The 23380-nt window shown below is 40.9% G+C and overlaps 1 protein-coding gene and 1 long non-coding RNA gene across 2 annotated transcripts in view; one reads left to right on the forward strand and one right to left on the reverse strand.

Annotated features, from left to right (window-relative positions):
• Positions 1-23380, reverse strand: part of ANKFN1 (ankyrin repeat and fibronectin type III domain containing 1) — a 379429-nt gene that overhangs the window by 328452 nt on the left and 27597 nt on the right. The gene's annotated exons all lie outside the window — the stretch shown is intronic.
• On the forward strand, positions 2052-15889 carry LOC140607479 (uncharacterized). Its single transcript, XR_012009478.1, has 3 exons — positions 2052-2188; positions 4902-5046; positions 13851-15889. It is a non-coding gene; the product is annotated as an uncharacterized lncRNA (long non-coding RNA).

Genomic DNA, 23380 nt, shown 5'->3' on the forward strand with positions numbered 1-23380 from the left:
CTTACAAACTCCTGGTATTCTTCTTACTTATTTGGCTGCTTCTTTGCTGTCTCATCTCTCTTTATTTTGCCTTTAATGTTGAAGTTCCTCAAGGTGCAGTCCTAGAAGGTCTTCTCATATCACTTTTTAAAACTCTTCCTCCAGGCAATTGTGTCCAGGATTTCATTTATGATCTATGTGACACCCCTCTCCCCAAATTTATACCTCTAGCTCAGATCTGTTCTGCACTCCAGATCCATATACTTGATTGTTTATTATAGATCTTACAGTTCCCTGTGGATCAACGTGTTCAAAACTGAAATCATCTTTTTCTGTCTTACACAGACCTCTTTCACCTCTCCAAATCATGTCCATGTTTCTTATCTCAGGAAATGCACAACTCTCCTCCAGTTGCCAAGGCTTGACATCTTTATCTACACCACTTTATGTATCACGTCAAACAATAAGTTCTCTTGATTTTATTTCTTAAATAGCTCTCAAATCAATAGATTATAAATTTCTTGAGGAAAAAGATGAAATCTCTTTTGCTCACTGTAGTAAACTTAATATATCATATGGTACTTAGCAAGGAGTAGACTACATAAATAAATGATGCAATCTTGTCACTTCTTACCATATCTACTACTGCTCTTCTAATATAAGCTGCTATCATTTCTGAGCTGGGCTACCCATCTCAGAGGGTTGCTTGGAGGATTAAATGTATCTTAATACATGCAAAACACTTGGACAGTGTTTGGTATATTGTATGTCCTCAGAAAATGCTAGCTGTCATCATCAGTAGTCATAGCAGTAGCTGCAGTACTAGATACTATAAGGAACATAAGTAAATTCATTGTCATAGACTCTGAGGAATAAATGCATCTATTTGATTTTATAACAAAGATATTTCCATGTAAATCAGCATTTTAAAAAGCGTTTGAAAAGTAAAGGACTTTGTGGGAAAACTGAAAAGCTCATACATTATTAGTAGGAATATTGGTGTGACCCCTTTGGAAAGGAGTTTGGAGAACAGTTCCTCAAAGGATTAAACACAGAGTTACTATATGACCTAGCAAGTCCATTCCTAGGTATTTATCCAAGAGAAATGAAAACATATAGTCTCATAAAAATGTTTGTATGAATGTTCACTGTAGCATTGTTCATGATAGCCAATAAGGGTCAGTAATCCAAATGTCCAGCAATTGATAGATACAAATAATGTGATATATCCATACAATGAAATGTTATTCAAGAATAAGAGTAATGACACATGCAATAGCATGAATGAACCCTGAAAACACTATGCCAAATCAAAAAATCCAGTTATGAAAGACCACACTTTGTATGATCCCATTTATAGGAAATATGGCAAATAGGCAAATCTCTAGAGATAGAAAGTGGGTTACCAGGTTGCCAGAGCTGGGGAATTGGGGCAAATGGGAAGTGACTGCCAATGGATACAGGGTTTCTTTGGGGGCGATAAAATGTTTTAAAATTGATTGTGGTGATGATTGTATAACTTTGTGAATATACTAAAAGCAACTGGATATTACACTTTAAATGGGTGAATCGTACTGTATGTGAAATATATCTCAAAACAAGAAAAAAATTAAAGGCCTACACGATGAAGGGAGAATCTGAGAAAACTGCTGTTCTGGGACATCATTTTTCTTGGGGCCATTCCTTTTCCAATTCCCATTTTGGTTATCTCTGGTGTGACTGAAGAACAGAGAGTCTTTCTAATTTGTTAAAAGTAAATTACCATTTAAAATCTTCTCTAGGCAAACTTAGCAAAATCTTCTCTAGAAGATAACTAGATTTTGCAAATGCCTTGGGTAGCATTTCTCTGGCCTGTTCCTTTGAAGGGAAAACTTGAGGTCATACATCTTAAGTATTTTTGTAGTCTGCTAATGATTCCTGAGAGCTCATAATCTGCCTCTTTCTTTCTCCTCTATTAGATAAGAATAGTCCCATAATGATGTAACTAAAATCAGGCACCCCTTGTGATGTTACTGAAAGAAAGCCAATCACTCCATTCTTTATGATCATATCCATTCATTTAAAACCCAACAAGTAAAAATTGGGAGCAAAACTGAGTAGTGCCAGGCCCTCCTGAAGGCCTAGGGGACATAGTGGTAAATAAGATAGAAAAAAAATCCTGTTCTTATGGAGTTTACAAATCGAGGAAAGGTGATGAAAATAAGACAAGGTAAGGTGATATTTTAGATAGTGGTCAAGATGAGCCCATTGGAGGACTTGAAAAATGTTTTCTTTGAAGTAGAACATATATTAAAGAAAATGGATGAATTTTCACAAAATAGGCACATCTGTATCACTAGCATTCAGATCAAGGAATAGAATATGACGAGCATCCTAAAAGCTATCTTCATGCTCCCTCCCAACAATATGTTGTATTAATTTAAAATATACACCATGTCTTATTTTAGGTTGTGAATCCCTTGAGTACAAAAAAGTATGTCTTTTTTACATTAATTCAATAGATGTTAAATAAGGACCTGATATGTATTGGGTACTGAATACTATAAAGAATAAAACATTATTCCTGAATTCGAAATACTTACAATATCATTATTATATATACCCTCCACAATATAGTATATATATCCTCCCAAACAACATGTATTATATGGCCGTATATTACATATATATAACAATAAATGGAATCTAATGTTCAGCACAGATTCATATATAATCAATGAGACTGAAAAAAGAAGAGTGGTCAGTTCTACCAGGGAAGGGGACTGAGCAATGTCAAGAAAGGCTTCAGAGAGGAGATGATGTTTGAACAGAGTTTTGAGAGATTTCCATTCCTCACAGGCCTAGTGTTCTCTGAACAAAGTAGTTAGTGAGTTAATATGTATTTGGGAAACTGAACTTTCCATCTTGGCCTTGAAAACGCAACAGGGTGGTTAGCAGAAAAGATGGTAGAGAGTCAGACTGTGTACTTCCGACTCCTGCCTTCCCGTCCAGGGGCCCAAGACCATTCAGATTTTCAAAAAAATTATCCTTTCCTTTCTTAGGCTGGAACACTTAACTTCCCAGATACTAAATCTTTAAGTATTAATACTGAGTCCTTTCACTATAAAAAGGACCAAACCAAAGGAGGATTGTATGTGAGTTAGGTTGGGATGAGCCTTCAGATGATCCTTTGCTATTATTTTTCAAAGAAATTTTATTTTAAAATTATATAAGAAATAAGCTTTTTCAAACTCAATGCCTCCCTAGTGGTTAAAATCAATTTATTTGGCTATCTATTTTATTGGATATTTAAAATCCTTTGATTCGTATATATGGATCATTAAAAATATATAATTTTGTTCTGTGAGAGTGCAACTTGCTTTTTCTTATTCTTTGTTTTAGAGAACTTGGTGTATCAGTCACTTTAACTTCTGCTTCCCATTCACTCTTAGGGATAACATGCTCAAATCCTTGAGATTGTCCATTGTTTATAGAAGTGCTGCAGCAGACATCCTTGTCTGTGGCTCTTTGTACATATACGCATGCTAGTGGCCCTCTAAGGTAGTAACAGGACAGGAATTGCTGAGTCAAAGAGCACAATGTTTTAAATTTTAATAAAGCTGTATCCATTTTCTATTGTTGCTGTAACAAATTAGGGGAACTTGCACTCCAAAATAACACAAACTTACTAAGAGTTCTGTAAGTTCTAAGTCTGACATGGGTCTCACAGGGGACAAATCAAGGTGTTGCTAGGACTGCATTCCTTTCTGGGGGCTCTGGGCTAAAAAATCTGTTTCCTTACCTTTTCCAGTTTCTAGAGGCTGCTGCACCCCTTGGCTCATGTCTGCCTTCCTCCAGCTCTAAAGCTCTTCCTTCTCTCATCACTCTGATGTTGCTGATGCAGTCCTTTTTCCACCTCTGACTCTGACTCTTCTGCCTTTCTCTTCACATCTTTTAGAGACTCTTGAGATTACATTGGCTCCACCTGGATAATCTAGGAAATTCTCCCAATATTAAAAACAGCTGATTGGTGATCTTAACTCCATCTGTGACCTTAATTTCCTCCTTGCCATGTAACCTAACATACTCACAGGTTCTGGGGATCAGAGCATGGGCATCTTTAGAGAGGGGGCATAATTTTGCCAAAAGCCATTCAAATTGCCTTCCAAATGTGTTATTAACTCCCCCAACCCCTCGTGCAGTGTAAGAGAGTGCCACTTTCCTTACACTTTCACCAATACTTGGTGTTACTGTGCTTTAAATTTTTTGCCAATCTGTAGATGACAATGAACCACTGCTAGCCCACGGTAGGCAAACTTTTTGACTGAATAAATGAATGAATGTTATTGTAAGTCGTCTCTCCCCTTTTACTAGCCAAGCTGAGCATCTTCTCACATGTATTGTGGCCACTTGTACTTCCTTTTCTGTAAATTACCTGGTCTTCACTCTTGCCCATTTTTCCTGGGAGGTGTTATTAATATGCAGGAGTTCTTAATTTGTTTTTTTTTTTTTATGATAGTCACAGAGAGAGAGAGAGAGAGAGAGAGAGGCGGAGACACAGGCAGGGGGAGAAGCAGGCTCCATGCACCGGGACCCCGACGTGGGATTCGATCCCGGGTCTCCAGGATCGCGCCCTGGGCCAAAGGCAGGCGCTAAACCGCTGCGCCACCCAGGGATCCCAATTTGGTTGTTTTTTTAAAAAAATATTTTATTTATTTATTCATGAGAGACACAGAAAGAGAGAGGCAGAGACACAGGCAGAGGGAGAAGCAGGTTCCATGCAGGAAGCCCGATGTGGGACTTGATCCCGGGACTCCAGGATCACGCCCTGGGCTGAAGGTAGATGTTCGACTGCTGAGCCACCCAGGTGTCCCAAATTTGGCTGTTTTTTTTAAAGTCATAATCCAAAATCAGAAAGAAAAAAATAAAATATGTTTCCACAGACTGATTCCTCATTATAGTTTTCTCTGTTGAACTAAAATGCGGAGAATAAAGCAGAAAGTATGAATATGGAGGACACATGGACTTGCAGTTGAAGATGCAGTTCCTGGGTTCAACTTTGTTGCTTGGACAGCTATGTCATCTTAGGTAAGGTCTCTCTCTCTCTTTTTTTTTTTTTTTTCAGGATCTGATTCTCATCCATATAAAGAAATTTTTGTACTAAAAAGCCTCTAAGACCCCATCCTGTTCTAATAGCCAATTATTCCGCAATTAGGAAATAATTCATCATTTCTCTAGTTTAACTGGATCCTGCTCTACAAAGGGTCAATGAGCTACCTACCACATTCTTCCCAGGTCTGTATCCATTTGACCAGCTTAGATACCACCTAGTCACTACTCAGGGATTCTGTTCTACCTCGAGGGTACGTGACTGTCTCTCTTTAACTTATGATGACAATAACAGTTGGCATGCATTCTTTGATTCATATATATGGATCATTAAAAATATATAATTTTGCAGGGCCTAACATTTATCTTCTAGGCACTATGCCAAAGAGTAAATGTGCACTGTCTCATTAGGGTTCCTATTTGACCAAGGAGAATGTTGAGACATATGGAGGTTGTGTAATTCATCCTTTGTCCCCCAATACACACACGCATGCACTTGAAGCTTGTGCAGCCTGGCTCCCCAGGCTGATTTCTAAATAGTATAGGCCAACCTGAAGAGATCCCTTTCTATGCTTCTATCTTGCTCTCCTTTCACATAATTAGCTCTGCTCATTAAAGAAGTCAACTTGGGGCTCTTTTTTCACTGTGTATGCAAAACTGAGCTTAAATTTCCTCATTTTCTTGTATTTTGAGGGCTTGACACAAGTTCTCACTTGTGTATTGGCTTAGGCTGAAGATTCATTATGCAAAATGCCTAAAGATAAGGTTAAGGCCACCTTACTTCCAACCACTCAAAAATGCAAATTACATCAACCATGGCATATAATTTTCTACCCACAACATTGGCAAAAATGAAATGATGGGTAACATCCAGTGATGGTGAAGGTACATTGAAAAGGGTATCATCATACATGCCATCCCTGAGTGTAAACTAGCACAGTACTTTTCCGAGGACTATGTCACAGTGGCTTGAATAGTATCAAAGTTTCAACTGCACATACAACTTAGGTCCATTAATTTCTCTTTGGGGCAATCATCCTAAAGAAATATCAGAATGCCATATACATACACACACATATATATGTTATACATACATATTTGTATATTTGGTGTATACAGCTGGTACAGGTCTGTCACAGTACAGAAATGGAACAATCTAAATTCTAGCAGTAAGAGAAAAATGAAATAAACTATTGTAACTATAGAATGGAATGCCATGCAATAGCTTAAAAGAATTAGGTATATCCATACACACCAGCTCCCCAACATATTCTTAAGTGAAAAAAGGCTAGCTGTAGACTAAAATGTACAGTGTGAATCTATTTACAAGTTTAAAATAATACAATGCCATCATGTGCATTTATTTTGTATATATAATCCATATCCTGTGTATGTATTCCTGTACATTTTAGAAAAAAGTTATCTGCAGGATATACACCATTAATGGTGGTTGTTGCCGGAAAGGGAGGGAATGGATTTGGCTTGGGGGTATGAATTAAAAAGAGAATTTCACTTTTGTGAACATTTGTTCTGCTTGGCTATTTTACAATCATGTATTACTTGAGTAATTAAAAAAAATTAAAATGGGAGCAAAAAGAAAGGACCAGAGGCTGTAGAAAATTGATTTTTGTAGAAACCAGACTAGCTCCTCATATTAATGATTCATATAAACAGTAAATCAGATCAAAGTAACAACCACAGCTAAACTTCTGTCTTCACCATTCTGGAGGGAGGCCACCTTTTAGGAAGTCAGCTCCCCCAGGAAGGAGCTTACAGTGTTCTTTAGCCCACGAAGGAGCTCTAGAATTATACAATGCGTAACTCTTCCTGGCTTAGTAAAAATTACTCCTTGCTGTGATAAAAGACACTAGCCTGCACTGTAATAACGATTGCTCTAAATGTCTGTATAATTCATATGACACTATAACCATTTTTTGTCAACAAAACCCTGCATGAACAAATTTAATCTACGAGGCAAAGATGATTTCATCTGTAGTTTGCCGCTTGAAGGTTTTGCCATACATTTAAGTCAAAATATATGGCCCACAACACCATACCCTTGATTCAGGCCACAGACTCCCCTCCAATTACCACGTTTATCCTTAGTTCACAGTGGCCTTGCGATGGAGCAGCAACCATTCTGCTTATAATGATTTCAAGTGCTCTTCAGATTTAATGGAATAAACTAGATGAATTATGTCACCAGGGTTTTGCCATCTTTTAAGCCTCACAGGCTTGCTATCACCATACCCAGAGCAGAACCAAAAGGTATTTCTCTATTTGTTAGAGGTGGCTGATTCCTCGTTTTCCTCCTCATCTATTTTTGTTTGCTTGTCTGTTTTGTTTCTCCTCCTGTATATAACTGTATCGAGGGATTTGTTCCTAATAATCCAGCTTTCCAACAACAAATCTTTTTGTCAATGATGAGGAGTTGGGGTTTAAATATTTACTTGTATTACTTTAAGGTATGTCACGCCTGGCCTCAGCAAAAAGTAATATGATCATATTTCAAAGCAAGGAGACTCACAGGTGCACAGGGAGGCTGTGAGCCGCAACTGAGTGGCGATTGAGGGGGTCTGATGGATACATGCCTAGCAGAGACTCAGAAGAGAAGCACACCAGCTTCTTCATAGACCAGGGTCCACTTAACCAGAAAGAAACCACTGTGGGGTGGAGAACATGGGGTGGGAATAAGCAACTAACCAGGAGTGCAGAGATTTGGATTCCCTCCAAGTCAAAGGAAGAAAGAAAATGGATTCCCATTCAAGTTCAAAAGGCCAGCAGCCAGGCTGCCAAGGGGTAGGGGGAGTGGGCCCAGAAGAATGAAACCAAGAGCTAACCCAAATCCTGAGGAAGAAGGATAGACTTACCACTAACAGCTCAGGGGTGGCCAGTTGGCACCCCAAGGCCTCCAGGCTATTCCCCCGAGCTCCAGATTGAGGCTGCCCAGCTCTGTTTAGACTCTTCACCATGGTTCCCAACCAGGAACTGGAAGCTTTGTGCTTCCTCGGCAAACACAGCCTGGCTGTGGCAGGCCAGAATGAGGCACTCAGTCACTATGTGTGCAGGTGGCATACTTTCTGCTGGGACTCACCTGACAAGAGGTGAGGAATCTGACATTTTAGGCTGAGATTTCTTTCCCTTTGCCTTTCCTGGGGAATGTGTTGGGGCCAGTACTTTGTTGCCTGCATCATGGTTTGAAGGAAAGAGTTCAAAGCAAATATCAGCAAACCCAGATTTTAGCCTTGGCATTCATTCATTCATTCAACATGTATTTATTAAGTGCCTATGATTCACCAGGGCCTCAGGCCCTGGGATTGTAAGGTGAGAAAGAGAGAAAGTCATGACTGAATTTGCAACCCAGTAGTGGAGACAGACATTAATCAACCAGTTCCACAAATAAATATGTAATCACATATTGTGATGTGTGATGAAGGAAAGACCACAGGGCTATAAGCATTTATTAGAATGTGGGCAGAGGAAGGAATACCTAGTTTGAGAAGCCAGAAAGCATTCCCTGTAAATTGAAAACGTTAGTAATAATTAACCAGATGAATGGGAAAGGAACGTTTTAGACAGAAGGGATAGCATGTGCAAAGATCCTGGGGTAGGAAAGGTGGTATGGGATGTTTAGGGAAGAAGGCACAAGTGATCAGAACATGAGGGTAAGAGGCAGACTAGATTAATAGGAGGTTGGAGTGGCAGGCAGGGGTCAGCCTTTCTTTCTTTTCTTTCTTTTTTCTTTTTTTTTTTAAGTAACAGAAAACTTCAATTGGCCAACAGTATTGTTAATAAGAGCATTCCATGAAAACAAGCACCACAAACTAACATCTACTGGTCCTTAGATAAAGGAAATTTCAAACAGGTGAGGAGGCAATTTTGTACTCCTATAATGGGGCTGTTAATGGAGCCATGTCAGCTCACGACTGTCCAATCTCCTCACGGTAGCCAGCTGCATACTTGTCTTCCAATGTTAACAGCCTTCAAGTAGTGAACACTTCTTATCCGTCAGGCACTGTACGTAGCACCTTACACATATTATTTCATTTAATCCTTTCAACAACGCTGTGGGTTGTTAAATAGCACTGTTCACAGATATTCCAGGTCTCTCCCTTAATAGGGACAGGACTAACATGATAGGACCGTACCTCCTACTTCCTTGAAGTTAGGTATGGCCTTATGATGAGTTTTAGTCAATAAAACATGAGGGAAACTGAGTTATGTTATTTTTATATAGAAGCACTTAATTGCTGGTGTCCTTATTCAAAGTTTCCTTTTTTTCTGATTATGAAAACATGTGTCTATGATCAGTGATTCTCCCAACTGGGAGTAATTTTGCCTCTTAGGTGACATATGGTAATGTCTGCAGATAGTTTTGGCTGTTACAGTGCGGGAGGGTATTTTGTTTTTGGTGGTTTGGGTTTGTTTGTTTTTAAACAGAGAGGGGTGTTTATTGTCTCCGAGGGCTCAGAGGGAAAGAGCTGAGGGAGAGTTGCAAAACTACTTCCCCTATGCCCAAGGACACACACACACACACACACACACACACACACACACACACATACTCTCCTCCTGGGCCATGGCTCTGTGGGATACCCACAGAAGGGCAAAGAGGCTTACACTGACCTAAAGCTTCTCAGGGAGGGACACAAAAGTGATGACATGATTCTCGGACATGTCATGTAACATGTAACATTGCTGAGGGCATCTAGTTAATAAAGACCAGGGATGCTGCTAAGTACCCTACACTACTCTGGACAGCCCCCTCACAACAATGAATTACCCATTCCCAAATGTCAAAGTGCCAAAGTGGAGAAATCCCGGTTTAGAACGGAGTCTCAGCCTGTGTCTCTGAGTCAAAGACAATGATTAATGAGCAAATCTCCTCTGCGGGTGACACCGAACATAAGCTTGATGGAAAACAAAACTTTGTTGTATTGAGCCACTGATAAATGCAAGACGCTTAATATTCCAGCGTAAGCTCCTAATTCCAGCACCCTGCCTACTACAGTGGTAGATACAATGATTACTTCCATTTAATAAATCAGGAATCTGAAACTCAGAGATGCCAAATAAGTTGCCTGATACCACATAGCTATGCAGAACTGGGAATTTTACCCCAAACATCTGGACACTAAAACCTATATCTTAACCACTCTGTTAATGGCTAACCAAATATTAGTCATTAAGGATCCTGTTCACAGACCCCAGGGTTTGAAAATGGGACCATGACCAAGAGCCACTGAACCCGCCCACGGGAAGAAGGTGGCCTACAAAATTGCTCCTATTTGTCTGATAGCTGTTTGTTGAGGTAATTTAGAAAGATGTTGAGAAACAGGTTTAACTTATAGAGGAAGATAGTATCTCAAATTTTAATATTTTGCTTTTGTTCCTCATACTTCCTTGTACATACAGGAACATTTTTTTCCTAGTCAATTTTGGTACCCTGGGGTTTCTCAGTACTTCCAGAAAAATTAGGATTCTTAGACCACTATCCATTTTCCAGGACTCTAGAGTTTGGGCTCAAGTGCCAGTTCTGTCCCATACCAGCTGTATTATTAAGTTACTTAATTTCTTCATGGCTCAGTTTCCTCATTTGTTAAATTAGATGGAGTAGTAATAGTACTACTCTCAGGCTTGTCAGAGCAATCAAACTATCTAATATTTGCAGTGGTTGGCATATAGTAAGTGTGACTTTAGCATTTATTAAACAAATGAAATTTGAGGCAGAGAAATGGAAGGAGAAAAGAAAAGTTAAAGGAAGAGAAGTCCTAATTGTCATTTAGGACAACACAGTTCTAAGCATAAAATCAAAGTACTATGGGAATATATCTGCAGTCAATCTACTGGGGGTGGGTGGGTAAGTCAGAGAATGCTCTGCAAAGGAGCTACTGCTTGGGCCAGGTCTTGGGGAGAGAGTGGGAGTTACCAGGTAGACACAGTGCAAAGGGCACATTTTGGCAATGCAGAGTAATTACCCTGAGGTGACCAGCTTAGAGGTGTGACAGGAGACAACACTAGTAAGCTCTTTGGTGATCTGATAATAAAGAATTTTGATGTAGTTTCAAAGTTGCCCAATAAAAATGGAGAAAACAGAGCCCAGCACTGAAGCTGTGGAGCACTGGAACAAGCAATGAATAATCGCGCTGAGTTCACCTGGATCCCACCTTACATGATCTGCCATTGCAAAATTCATTGTTGTGATTCTTTAAAAACAAAACAACAATTAAAAAAACTGGTAGTTAGCCATTTACCTTTTTGGGGGACTATGGACAGAGAGATTTTGACAAGATCTGAAACTACCAAGCTTCAGGGGAACAAGGGGAGGGTGAAAATCCCCAGTCTCCATTTATTTCCTAAACTCTAGGCATCCTGAGTCTTCATTTAGGACTTCAAGTGACTCAGGGCTAGTCACACAAGCCCAGCCTCCCTGCTCATTGCTGCCAGCACAGCCAGTGCCCAGGCTCCCAAGTCTCTGCGGTAGCTAGCTGCCCTCTGCCAAGGCTTCTGAGGTGAGAGGAAATCAACACTTCCCAAATTTGATGCAGAAATGAGGTACTTGATCCCTGACACTGAAGAAAAGAACTTTGCCCCTGGGTTTTATTTTGGTTATTTTCTCTGGAGCAGGACCTGAGGCACAAGCAAAATCAAAGTTTCATGTGATGCTCTTGGGACAGCCCAAGAGAGAAGTGTATTTCAACTCCAAAAATCTCTCAGCTTCATCCCTCCCAGCGGATTCCTGGGAGAATGCCCAATGCTTCAGTTCCCCCACCAGACCTCCAGTGATAATCCTGGTTATACTGAGATGTAACCAACCTTTGCATTTCACAGTATATATTCTCAGGTGTCCTCTCTTGAATTTTCTATTACTTTACCCCAAAATCCAGAGAGAGGAGTTGGTAGGGCTATATGGCCTTAAAAGAAGGTTTTTGAGGAACAAGAAATATTATTCACCCTAAGTGAAGAGATGAGGAAACTGAGGAATATAAAAAACATGTTTGCCCAAAGTCCCATGATAAAATTATAATAGTTTTGGAATGAGAAATGGAGATTAAAGAGTCAACCAGCTACCCAAGATGCTAAAACAAAACAAAACAAAAAACCAATTGTTTAATTAGGTGTTATCCTTAATCTAGCAGTTAAATTGGTCCACAAGACTCCATATCACATGTAATCAGGGAAATACAAATTAAAACAACAGTGAGGTTACACTACACACCTATTACAGTGGCCAAAATCCAGAACACTGACAACACCAAATGCTGGTGAGGATGTGGAACAATAGGAATTCTCATTTCTTGTGGGAAGGAATACAAAATGGTATAGCCGTGTTGGAAGACAGTTTGGCAGTTTCTTAGCATATGATCCAGCAATTGTGCTCCTTGGCGTTTTCCCCAAATGGGTTGAAAACTTACATCTGCACAAAACCTGCGTGTGATGTTTATAGCAGCTTTCTTTACAATTGTCAAAAGTTGGAAGCAACCGAGATGAAGGAGGTAAGTGAATGGATAAGTACCCTGGTCCATCCAGACAAGGAGATATTATTGCTAAAAAGAAATGAGCTATCAAGCCATGAGAAGACACAGAGGAATCTTAAAAGTATATTGTTAAACAAAAGAAGCCAATATGAAAGGCTACATACTGTATGATTCTAAGAATATGACATTTTTAAAAAGGCAAAACTATGGAGACAATAAAAAGATAAGTGATTTCCAGGAGTTGGGGGGAAAGAAGGATAAATATGTGGGCCCAGACAACTTTTTAGGGCCGTGAAACTATTCTGTATGATATTGCAATGGGGGATCCATGTCATTATACATTTGTCAAAACCTAGAGAATGTACACCACCCAAGCGGGAACCATAATGTAAGCTATAGACCTTGGGTGATAATGATGTGTCCATGTAGATGCATCAATTGTAACAAATGCGCCACTCTGGTTCAGGATGTTGATAATGGGTAAGGCTGAGCATATGTGAGTACAGTGGGGATATGGAAAATCTCTGTATCTTCCACTCAGTATTGCTGTGAACCTAAAATTGCTCTAAAAAATAAAGTCAGCTTTTTAAAAAGGAAATAGAATAGAAAAGAAACTATTGTAATGCCTCTCACTTCATAAAGGCAAGTGTATTTTCGAAAACTGTTTCCTGTGCATATGTGTATAAAATCCGTATCTTACTATGGGTTGTAGTAGAGTTCAAATATTAGGTTATATGATTTCTAAATGTTGGTTCAACTCTAGCCCTTTTATTTTGTTAATGAGCCAAGAGGAAGACAAAGGGGCATCCTGAGAACTAGTAGGGTTCCCAGCTGAGGATCTCAATGGCCTGTTCTGTGCACAACTCTATTTTATATTGGAGCCATCTCAAAGGATGTTTTCAACTGCAGAGTAGGTCATGAACAGCTGATCTATTTTCCCTGCCAAGAATATCCCTCCTTTCCACTCCTACCTCTATCTCCTTTGTGTACCTGGTAAATTCCCACATATCCTTGAAGACCCAGTTCAAATATCACTTTCTTTCTGTAAATTTCCCTGGGGACCTAAGTAGAAGGAGCTGCTGTTTCCTGGGTATGCCCCACAAGTTTGTGCAGACTCCTCCACTAGCTCTTCCTGTTTTATTTTAGGCAGCTATTTACACGTCTGCCTCTCTCTGGATGTGAACTCTATGCGAGAAGGAGCTGTTTGTTTCATTTCATTTCCATATCCTCAGCTTGGGACACAGGGTTTAGAACAGAGCAGACACTTGATTGTGCTGGTTGAATTAAACTAAATTCTCTTTTCAGCGCATCCTACACCTGCTGAGCCATTCAGGAAAAGAAACCACTTTCATCTCATGGAATGACCAACCCCTGTGATGGGCCTGGGCCAAGCCCTGTTGCCCATCTCTCAGTGAGCCCCTTGGCCATCCTACTGAGGACAAGCCACTGAAGGAATTCCCTCCAGCCTGCTGCATGCTGCTCGCTGGCCTTCTGCCAGCAGATACTCTCCGGGGAAGCTGCTTCCACTTTCCTACTGCCTTTGGCTTTAGCCTTTTCCAGACTTGATAACTAGACATTGACTATGTCCTGTGCCTTTGATCCTGCTCAGCTCTGTTCCTCCCCACCCTGCCAGGGATACAACCTGCAGAACTCTGGGGTGGACAACTCCATTCAAGAAGATGCAGCATGGCAAGAAGCAAGATTCTTTTTTTGGTCACTCATTACCTGAATTCCTTCACTCTCTACTTCAGTGTTGACTGACTTTACAAAGGCTACTGAAGTTGGCATTTTTGCTTATTTTACTGATGTCCATCAGATGCATGTGGTACCCAGGATCATCATCGTAGCAGCCCATCTCAAAGGGCCTATGTTGTTAATTATCAATTAGCAAAGGCTCATTTGCATATTTTGTGTACTACTTATGTAATATTTAATTATCTTTTTAAAAAATATATTTTATTTATTTATTCATGAGAGAGGCAGAGAACACAGAGAGAGGGAGAAGTAGGCTCCTTGCAAGGAGCCCGATGTGGGACTTAAGTTCCCCGGACCCAGGATCATGCTCTGAGCTGAAGTCAGATGCTCAACCACTGAGCTATCTGGGTGTCCCAATATTTAATTCTCAAACATACACTTTCCCCAGAGCTTTGATTTTTCTTCCACCTAGACCCAATTCTCTCCTTAGCACTTCCCTGCTTAGGTTATAACATTATAGCATACTGCCATTAAAACAGTGATTCCCAAATTCCGCCTGCACACCCAAATCATGCGTATACTTGAAAAGACAGATTCCTGGGAGCTCATTTCCACATGCCTAAGGATGGGCTCAGGGATTTTTATTTTTTCAAAAGCTCCCCAGGAGATCCTAATGTTTGTCCATGTTTGAGAGGTACCACTTGATATGAATCCATCAGGAAATAAGATGTTCAATATTCAAGAACTCCCCAGATGAACAGAATTTACAAATTTAAAAATCTAAACAATTTGCTGAACTATTCATCACTCCCTCCCCACATTTTCCTAAAATCTATTAAATATAAGCAAAAGGTAGAACACATAATTAGCCATTATATTTATAATGAGTGAACTCTTGGATATTAAGCCCTACACCGTAGTCTAGTGATGTGCTCATGCAAATTCATTGTTTGCCCCTTGTCTAAGTGGCTCCAGATATTTTTTTAAATATTTTATTTATTTATTCATGAGAGACAAAGTGAGAGAGAGGCAGAGACACAGGCAGAGGAAGAAGCAGGTTCCATGCATATAGCCTGAGGTGAGATTCGATCCCAGGACTCCAGGATCATGCCCTGGGCTGAAGGTGGCGCTAAACCCCTGAGCCACTGGGGCTACCCAGCCCCAGATATTTGGCTTCTCTTTTCAGTGCTTTTCTTCTCAGTTTATGTTCCAGAGAGCTGATGTTAAAAGAAGTAGGATCTCCAGGTTTGGGGGGTGGAGGGTGTGTAAATATGTACAGATTATCTTCAATGATTTCTTTTTTTACACATCACTATGATGTGACTTCCACTAGAATATAGTGTTTGGTGCATTTCTTGGGTTCTGGTGATGGGCTTCCAGGAGTACACCTTGATGATGAATGCAACCTTTGCCCCAAAGGACAATAATTGGCTTATACAGCAATATAAATGGCTGACATGGGAAGAGAATCTTTTAAAACTATATTCTAATCAACATAGGGGCACTTGGGTGGCTCAGTCAGTTACGTGTCTGTCTTCGGTTCAGGTCATCATCTCAGTGTCCTGGGATTGAGCCCTGTGTCAAGTTCCTTGCTCAGTGGGGAGACTGCTTCTCCCTCTTTCACTACTCCTCCCCGTTACTCGTGCTCTCTCTCCCATTCTCTCTCTAAAATAAATAAATAAATAAATAAATAAATAAATAAATAAACAAAAAAATAAAACTTTAATAAAATTATATTCTAATCGACATAGATAATTGCTGAATGTTTGTAGTACTTCTCAAACTTGAGTATGAAAGAGCAGCCAGGTTGCTTGCTTAAAATGTGGATTTTAATAAAATAAAACAAAATGAAATGCAGATTTTACAGCCTAACTCCCAGAGATTCTGAAACATTAAACCGTAGGGTAAGGGCCAAGAATCTGCATTGTAAACTAGGTTCCTAAGTATTCTAATGTGAGTGGCCAATCAACCAGTGCTATTTGAACTATTTCTGGTGAACAACCCATTTTGTTTTTGTATCCCAATGTTCTACTGACTACCTGGAGATACACAGTTCAGCACAAACTTGACTTGTTTATGTCTCATTCCATGAGAAATATCCACTGAACATATTGGAGGTTGTAGCAATGACAGTTTGCTATAAAAGTTTCTAAACACTTACTCTTGAGGCCTGGCACTCATCCATGGACTACACTTTGAGTATCACTATCATTTAGCACCAGGTAGGAAATAATTTCATTAAATTGTAAATTGTTAGAAGGTCCCTACCCCTGATAATCTTAGACTCCTAAGATTGGTTTTAGGAAAAATGAATATCTGGTTGGTTAAAGTGTAAGTTGTGAGGAGGCAAGTTTTATAGTACGCAGTCTAGCCCTAGGAGAACAGAATGGGAGAAGTCATTTGTGACACTGATTCCTTTCCTATCCCGTGAAGGAGTAGATAGGAAGGGATTGTTATGAGAACACAGTGGTACATAGCCCCCTCTGAAGAGTTCTGTGTTCTTAATCCAGAAAGACCTAGGTAGGATCCAAATCATGGCTGGATTTGGAGAAGCCTCAACTGACAGATTGGCCAAATCCTAAATTTTGGAAATTGGGATGGACTGGGAGTGAAACTAGATGGAACTAGAAAGCTGGGCTTGGTGAAGGGAAAAGATACTAACTCTTGGTTACTCTATTGCCTCCTAGATCTCCTCTCTCACTAGGTGACTGCAAAAATATTTGAATTAGCTTTACAAGTAGAAATGTCAAGAGCTATCATTACAGCAACTATTTACTATGACTTAGTTAACATACTATAAAATAATTATCATGTGGTTCACTAGATGTATGCCGCACTAACTTTGCCACACTAAGTTATCCCTCTGTGCTATAGTCTGTTCATGTAATATAACTGTCCACAACCTGAGACGAATTACTGCCTGTAAACCCAATGTGTTTCCAGAGGTAATGCTCACTGGTTGGTTCTGAGAGATTTTTCCCACTCCATTTTATCAACTAAAATGATCACTGGAGGGGCCTCTGGGTGGCTCAGTTGGTTAAGCATCTGCCTTTGGCTCAGGTCATGATCCCAGAGTCCTGGGATCCAGTCCCATATTGGGCTCCCTGCTCCACGGGGAGCCTGTTTCTCCCTCTCCCTCTGCCCATCCCCCATGCCCCGCTCATGTTCTCTAGCACTCTGCTCTCTCTCTCTCTCTCTCTCTCTCTCAAATAAATAAATCTTAAAATAAAAATGATCACCAGAAAAGCTGAATGGCACAGACATGAACCTCAGAATCCTAGAACTCCTTGTATACTACTTCCATAATCTTGTTTTCCGTATCTGCTTAATCTCTAAATCCTATTACTACTTCCTTAATGTCTCTCGGATGTGTCTCTTTGTGTTTACAGCCACCTTCTCTGCTAAAGTTTCATATTTCTTTCTGAATATTGCTACAGTCACCTTGTCGGGACCCGTTTCCCTATCTACCACACACTCTCAGAAAGGTGACATGACCACGTAACTCTTCATTTGATGCCCTTCTGTAACATCACCCACAGGCAGGAATCCAGATCTCTTAAGGGGCTGGGATCCCTCATGAACTGGCCTTGTGCTGCTTCTCAGGCAACACCCCTACCTCTTCTCATCCCACCACACTCCAGCCAGGTGGAACTATTTGCACAAATGGAGCAAAGACTTTCCTCGCTCTTGTTGACCCTTTACCAGAAATCTCTTTCTCCTTTTATCCTGTTTGGTGAATTTCTACCTCATCCTGTAAGGCTGAGGTCCAAACTCTCCTCCTATGTACTTATTACAATGTTGTAGTGATTTGTCTAAATTTCTGGCTTCTGCAGGGTAACAAGAGGTGTCTGGCAAATGGAGACCCGGTCAGCTCAAACTCCGCATCCTCAGAGTATAGCACCAGGTGGCACAACCCCAGTAGGCAGCCAATCCACACTTGTTCGACCCCATCAGAGGCATAATGGAAGAACTAGAAGCCAGACTGGTGGATCAAGAAGAAGGGAAAGAAAGACAGGAGGCTTGGAAATCCAAATTTTACCAACACCTCCCAATATAAAATCACCATTCACTTGAGATTTTAAAAATGTGCTAAATGAAACACCGGTGAAGGAATAAAGCCAGAAAATTAAGCACTTAAGTAACTTGCGATCTGATCCATCACTCCCTTCCCATGTTCTCTAAGTGAAAGGCTCAGTCATGTCCTGTTTGACTAACAAGCCTCAGCATTTAAATAGAAACCACTTAATCCACTGCTCATAAATGCTCCCAGGGTAGAAAATTGGTGCACGGAAAAATAGCATATCACTTTTGAGTTGTGACAAGGTAAGACTATCCATCCATTACTATTCCTTTTCCAAACCTGCTGGGCAAATTGCAAAATGGCAAAGAACATCTTGGCAGGTGTGGACAGGCTGGAAAGCAGCAGTTTTCCTTCCTCTTAACCTCAAGGGCATGTGAGCTTGGCACCGCTTAATATAGATGTAACTGGGAAGACACTTTGTCCTTCTCTTCTCCCATTCATCACCCAACACACACACACACACACACACACACTCACATACCTTCTCATCTCTAGAGATTTGCTCTAAACAGCAGTACATATATTTGTCATTGCTACTTTTTTGACTACAGAGATGGGGATGAGGTTGAGGATTTGCTATGAGGTGTTAAAATATAAATTATAATTTCAGAGCTTATGCTGGTTCTTTATGCAATGAAAGTTGAAGCCCTTCATTCATTTATTCAATAAATACTTAGAGCGTTTTCATTTCAAGCCAGGTACTTCTCTAGGTTCTAGACACATTAAGTAATAAAACCAATTCCCCACCCTTATCTTACATTATAGACTAGACTAGGAGACACATAATAAATAGATAAAGAGGAAAGTATATGGTATGTCAGAAAGTGATAAATGCTACAAACCATGAAGCTGGCTGATGTAATGGAGATAAAGTATGGTATAGACATATGTGTACATGTGAGCACATGGGTTCAAGGGCTCTCTTGAATGGGGTGGTTTTAGGACATCTCTCTGAATATATGAAATCTGATCAGAGTCTATATTGGTTTCCTGTCCCTGTTGTAGCAAATGACCACAAACTGGGTGGCTTCAAACAACAGAAATGTATGCTCTCACAGTTCTAGAAGTCAGAAATCCAAAACTAAGGTTTTGGCAGGACCATCGTCCCTTCAAAGCACTAGGAAATCTGTATTTTCCCACCTTCTGGTGCTTATCACCACTTTTTGACTTGTGACTGTACCCCTCCAATCTCTGCTCTGTGGTCATGTTACCTACTTTTCTGTGTATGTCTTTTTTCCCTCTGCCTCTCTCTTACAAGGTGCTTGTGATACATTTAGGGTCCACCCACAGAATCCAGGATAACTCTTTAAGACACTTAACTAAAATACCCTTTCCCCCCAAAAAAAGGAACATTCAAAGATTCTAGAGATTAGGCCATGGATATCTCTTTTGTGGGGGAGCATGATTTATCCCACAACAGAGACCCAAATAATGTAAGTAATAAATAGGAAATCCGGAGGAATAGTGTTTCAGTCAGAGAGAACACCATGTATGATGGCTCTGAGCCTAGAGCATGTCTATCATGCTAAAAGGAGGACAAGTAAGCCAGTGTGGCTGGGTTGGAGATAATGAGAATAAGAAGGTGCAAGAAAAAGCTGAGAAATATCTAGTGGCAAGATCATGTGGGGCCAGAAAGGATTTCTGCCTTTCTGCTGATATGAGAAGTCACTGGAAGATTCTGAGTATAAGAATAATATGATCTGTCTTGTGTTTCAATATGAGGACAGTGCTTAGGTGGCAGGAGTTGGGCACAAGCTCCAACTTACCAGACCATTGATGGATTTTGAGGGAGGTGCAGATATGCCTATAAACAGCCTTATGGGATGTGCCATACTAAAATTCTCTAGTAAAAAATATACAAGCAGGGGCACCTAGGTGCCTCGGTTGGTTAAGTGCCTGCCTTCGGCTCAGGTCATGATTCCAGAGTCCTGGGATAAAGCCCTGTGTCAAGGCTGCCTGCTCAGTGGGAAGTCTGTTTCTCCCTCTCCCTCTGCCTCTCTCTCCACTCCTACTTGCTCTCTCTCTCTTTAAATAAATGAAAGAAAGAAAGAAAGAAAGAAAGAAAGAAAGAAAGAAAGAGAAAGAAAGAAAGAAAGAAAGAAAGAAAGAAAGAAAGAAAGAAAGAAAGAAAGAAAGAAAGAAAGAAAGAGACAGGTGGGAGGTTCCATGCTGGTGGCAGGGTAGGGGGAGGATGAAACAAGTGTGGTAAGAGGAAGACGAGCTGGGATCTAAGGCAGGATGAGGAGCTGGGGGCATGTGGCAGGGATAGCTCATTTTTAATTTTCAGTTATTTCTACACAGTTCCTATAATACCTCCTTTCCATTCCATCTCCATGTGCAACTCATCTTTCTGAGCCCTCTTAAGGTCAGCTGGGTCCTCTTCCCCAGCACTGTCTGAGAGCTCATTCAAGTCCTTCTTTTCCTCCTTCACAGCAAACTTGCCCCTCTTAGACCTCTCTTTCTTCCTCTCAGCCTCTTCCTCGGCTTCTTCCTCATCAGAGACCCCAAGAGTCTGCTTCCAACTAGGAGTGGTTGGGGGAGTTTACTGGGTGGCTCTGGCTTCTTGACCACTGGGGTCTTGATGGCTCTGGGAGCAGGGACCTCCCGAGGGCTCTTGGAGTTGGGTAGCAGAGATGGTGACAGTGGCTGCACCATAGGAGTGGGCTGGGGCGCAGTCTTAACTGGTGTGTTAGCAGGCTTTCTGGGTGCTTCAAGTGGTTGCAGCAGCCTGGAAGTACTGGCCTCCTCCCAAACTGCCAGGGTAGAAGGCTTTGGGGGTATTGCTGATAACAGGAGCCTTTCGGGGCTGGCTAGCTGGCCTGGGAGCCTGCAGGGAAGGAGGTCTGCTTGGGGCATTCTTGATCACAGCAAGTAAAGGAGGCGACCGAGGTCATTGAGGTCTATGTGCAGGTTCCTCTGTAGAAGGTCTGGTGGTCACTTCCAAACCTTCCATTCCAAACCTTCAGTCAAGATCTGCTACCAAACATACCGACCTTGGCTTAGGTTCCTTTGGATGAAAGCAGTCCTGACTGTTCAAAGTACTGTGGGACTATTATTTGGAATCTGAACAAAAGTCAGGTCAATGTGAATTCAAAGTTCAGTTCCAGGGTCATTTGGGGTGGATGTAGGAGAGCAAAAGATACTATGAAATGAGTTACACATAAAATAATAATAACCAACCATCTAGAGCATGGGACAATGCAGTCACAGTCACAGGGCAGAACCTTGCATCCCTTATTGGACAACCACATCCTACTTTCCAGCTGTCATGGGAAGAGCAGTGCCTGGTGGAAAAGTAGCTCATGGTAGCTGTGAAGAAGGGACAGATATAGTCCATCTTTTGGGGGCCACTTAGTATGAGCCAGGCTTTTTCCATAAATTTCACTTAATTTAGTGCTAAGTACAACCTCAGAAACCAACTGTTATTGTGGCCATCTTATAGGCAAGGAAACTGAGGCCTGGGGAAATAATGTAAACTCTCCAAAATCACATAGCTAATAAACAACATAGTTGGGATTTGCACTGGGCCTTTCTGATTCCAAAAAGCCCATGTTCTTTCATTTATATGAGACTGGTATCCTGAGGCCTGGTTAAGAAATTCCAGTCCAAGAATATCTTACTTCTCTGGGCATCTAGTGACTTAGTTCAGACATTGAACAAAACCAGCATTTTGGATTCCCTGAGGTAGGCACAGTCCCAAGCTACCCCCAGCTTACGACTGCCTGCCCTGACCCCCCAGGACAGTGCCTAGGATGAGATCTCACGCTGGGGTTATGTCATTTTGCAGATGTGATCGAGGTTACTAATGGGTTAATTCTGAGGTAATCAAAACAGGTGTCATCCAGGTGGAACTGATTTAACCACACAAGTCCTTTAAAAGCACTGTTCTTCCTAGCTGGAAGCAGAGAGATTCTAAGCATGAGAAGACTTGAAGTACCTTTGCTGGCTCTGAAGATGGAGAAGAGCCATACATAAGGAATGGAGGAGAGCGGCCTCTGGTCGTTGAGAAGAAACCCCAGTCAACAGCCAGCAAAGAAACAGGATCTTCAGATCCACAACCACATGGAACTGAATTCTACCAACAACCTGAATTAGCTTGGAAGTGGATTCTTCCCTAGACCCTCCAAATAAGAAGCCAACTGGCCAATAAAATTAGACTTTGGCTTTGAGACCTTACACAGAGAACTCAGTGGAGCCTACCTGGCTTCATACTGCGGAGCTGTGAGATGATAGATGGGTGTTGGTTTAAGCTGCTACATTCATGTGTAATTTGTTACACAGATTGGAAGATCAACACACCACCTTGGTCTCTGCCTGTGCTGTGATGCTGACAAGGAAAAGGAGAGGAGAGAAAGAAGCCCTTATCAGTTCCTCTGGGCAGGCAGAGGAACAGCCCAGACCATTTTAAATTTGTATCAACCCTTTCTCCCAGCCAGGCTGGGGCACTTGTACAGAAAAAGCTGCATTATTTTTCTTTTGTAAACATATGCTTTATATTAATATCTTCTTTTGTCATCTTTTCTTCCTTTATGTATCCTGCTGCAAAGCTTTAAAGGTAAAGCACTATTTGGAAATGTCATCATACAAGGTTGGGTGCCATCAATGACATATTTCAATTGCAGTTCCAGAAATTATCTGAAGGGACAGGGAAACTACCCCCTCCATGTGCCCACATGAAAGTTACATACACACTGCAAGATTATTTACCAACTAAGGTGGTCAATATATTTATCTCTGAAGCCCTGGTTGGAGTCATAATACTCTGAAATAAGTAGTTTTCTTTTGAAAATTAACCACATATCCTGTGGCTGCTTTGGCTTAGACCATCTCCTGAGCATCTCCCTCTTTGGTTGAAATAATTCAAATCTGGATGTTATCAACATGGATAAATGACCTTGCTCCCAATTTGCTTTCTAAGGAAATCAGTTCTTTGAACTCCGTGTTCACTTCCCTTCAGCAAACGTCTCTTGATAACTGTAAATATTTTTTCAATAAAGAACCTGCTGCTCCAGATTTGTTAAAACTGGTTTAACAATGTGTTTCTATTCCTGTATCAAAT

This window comes from Canis lupus, chromosome 16, assembly GCF_048164855.1.
Source record: "Canis lupus baileyi chromosome 16, mCanLup2.hap1, whole genome shotgun sequence".
Classification (NCBI taxonomy): Eukaryota; Metazoa; Chordata; class Mammalia; order Carnivora; family Canidae; genus Canis; species Canis lupus.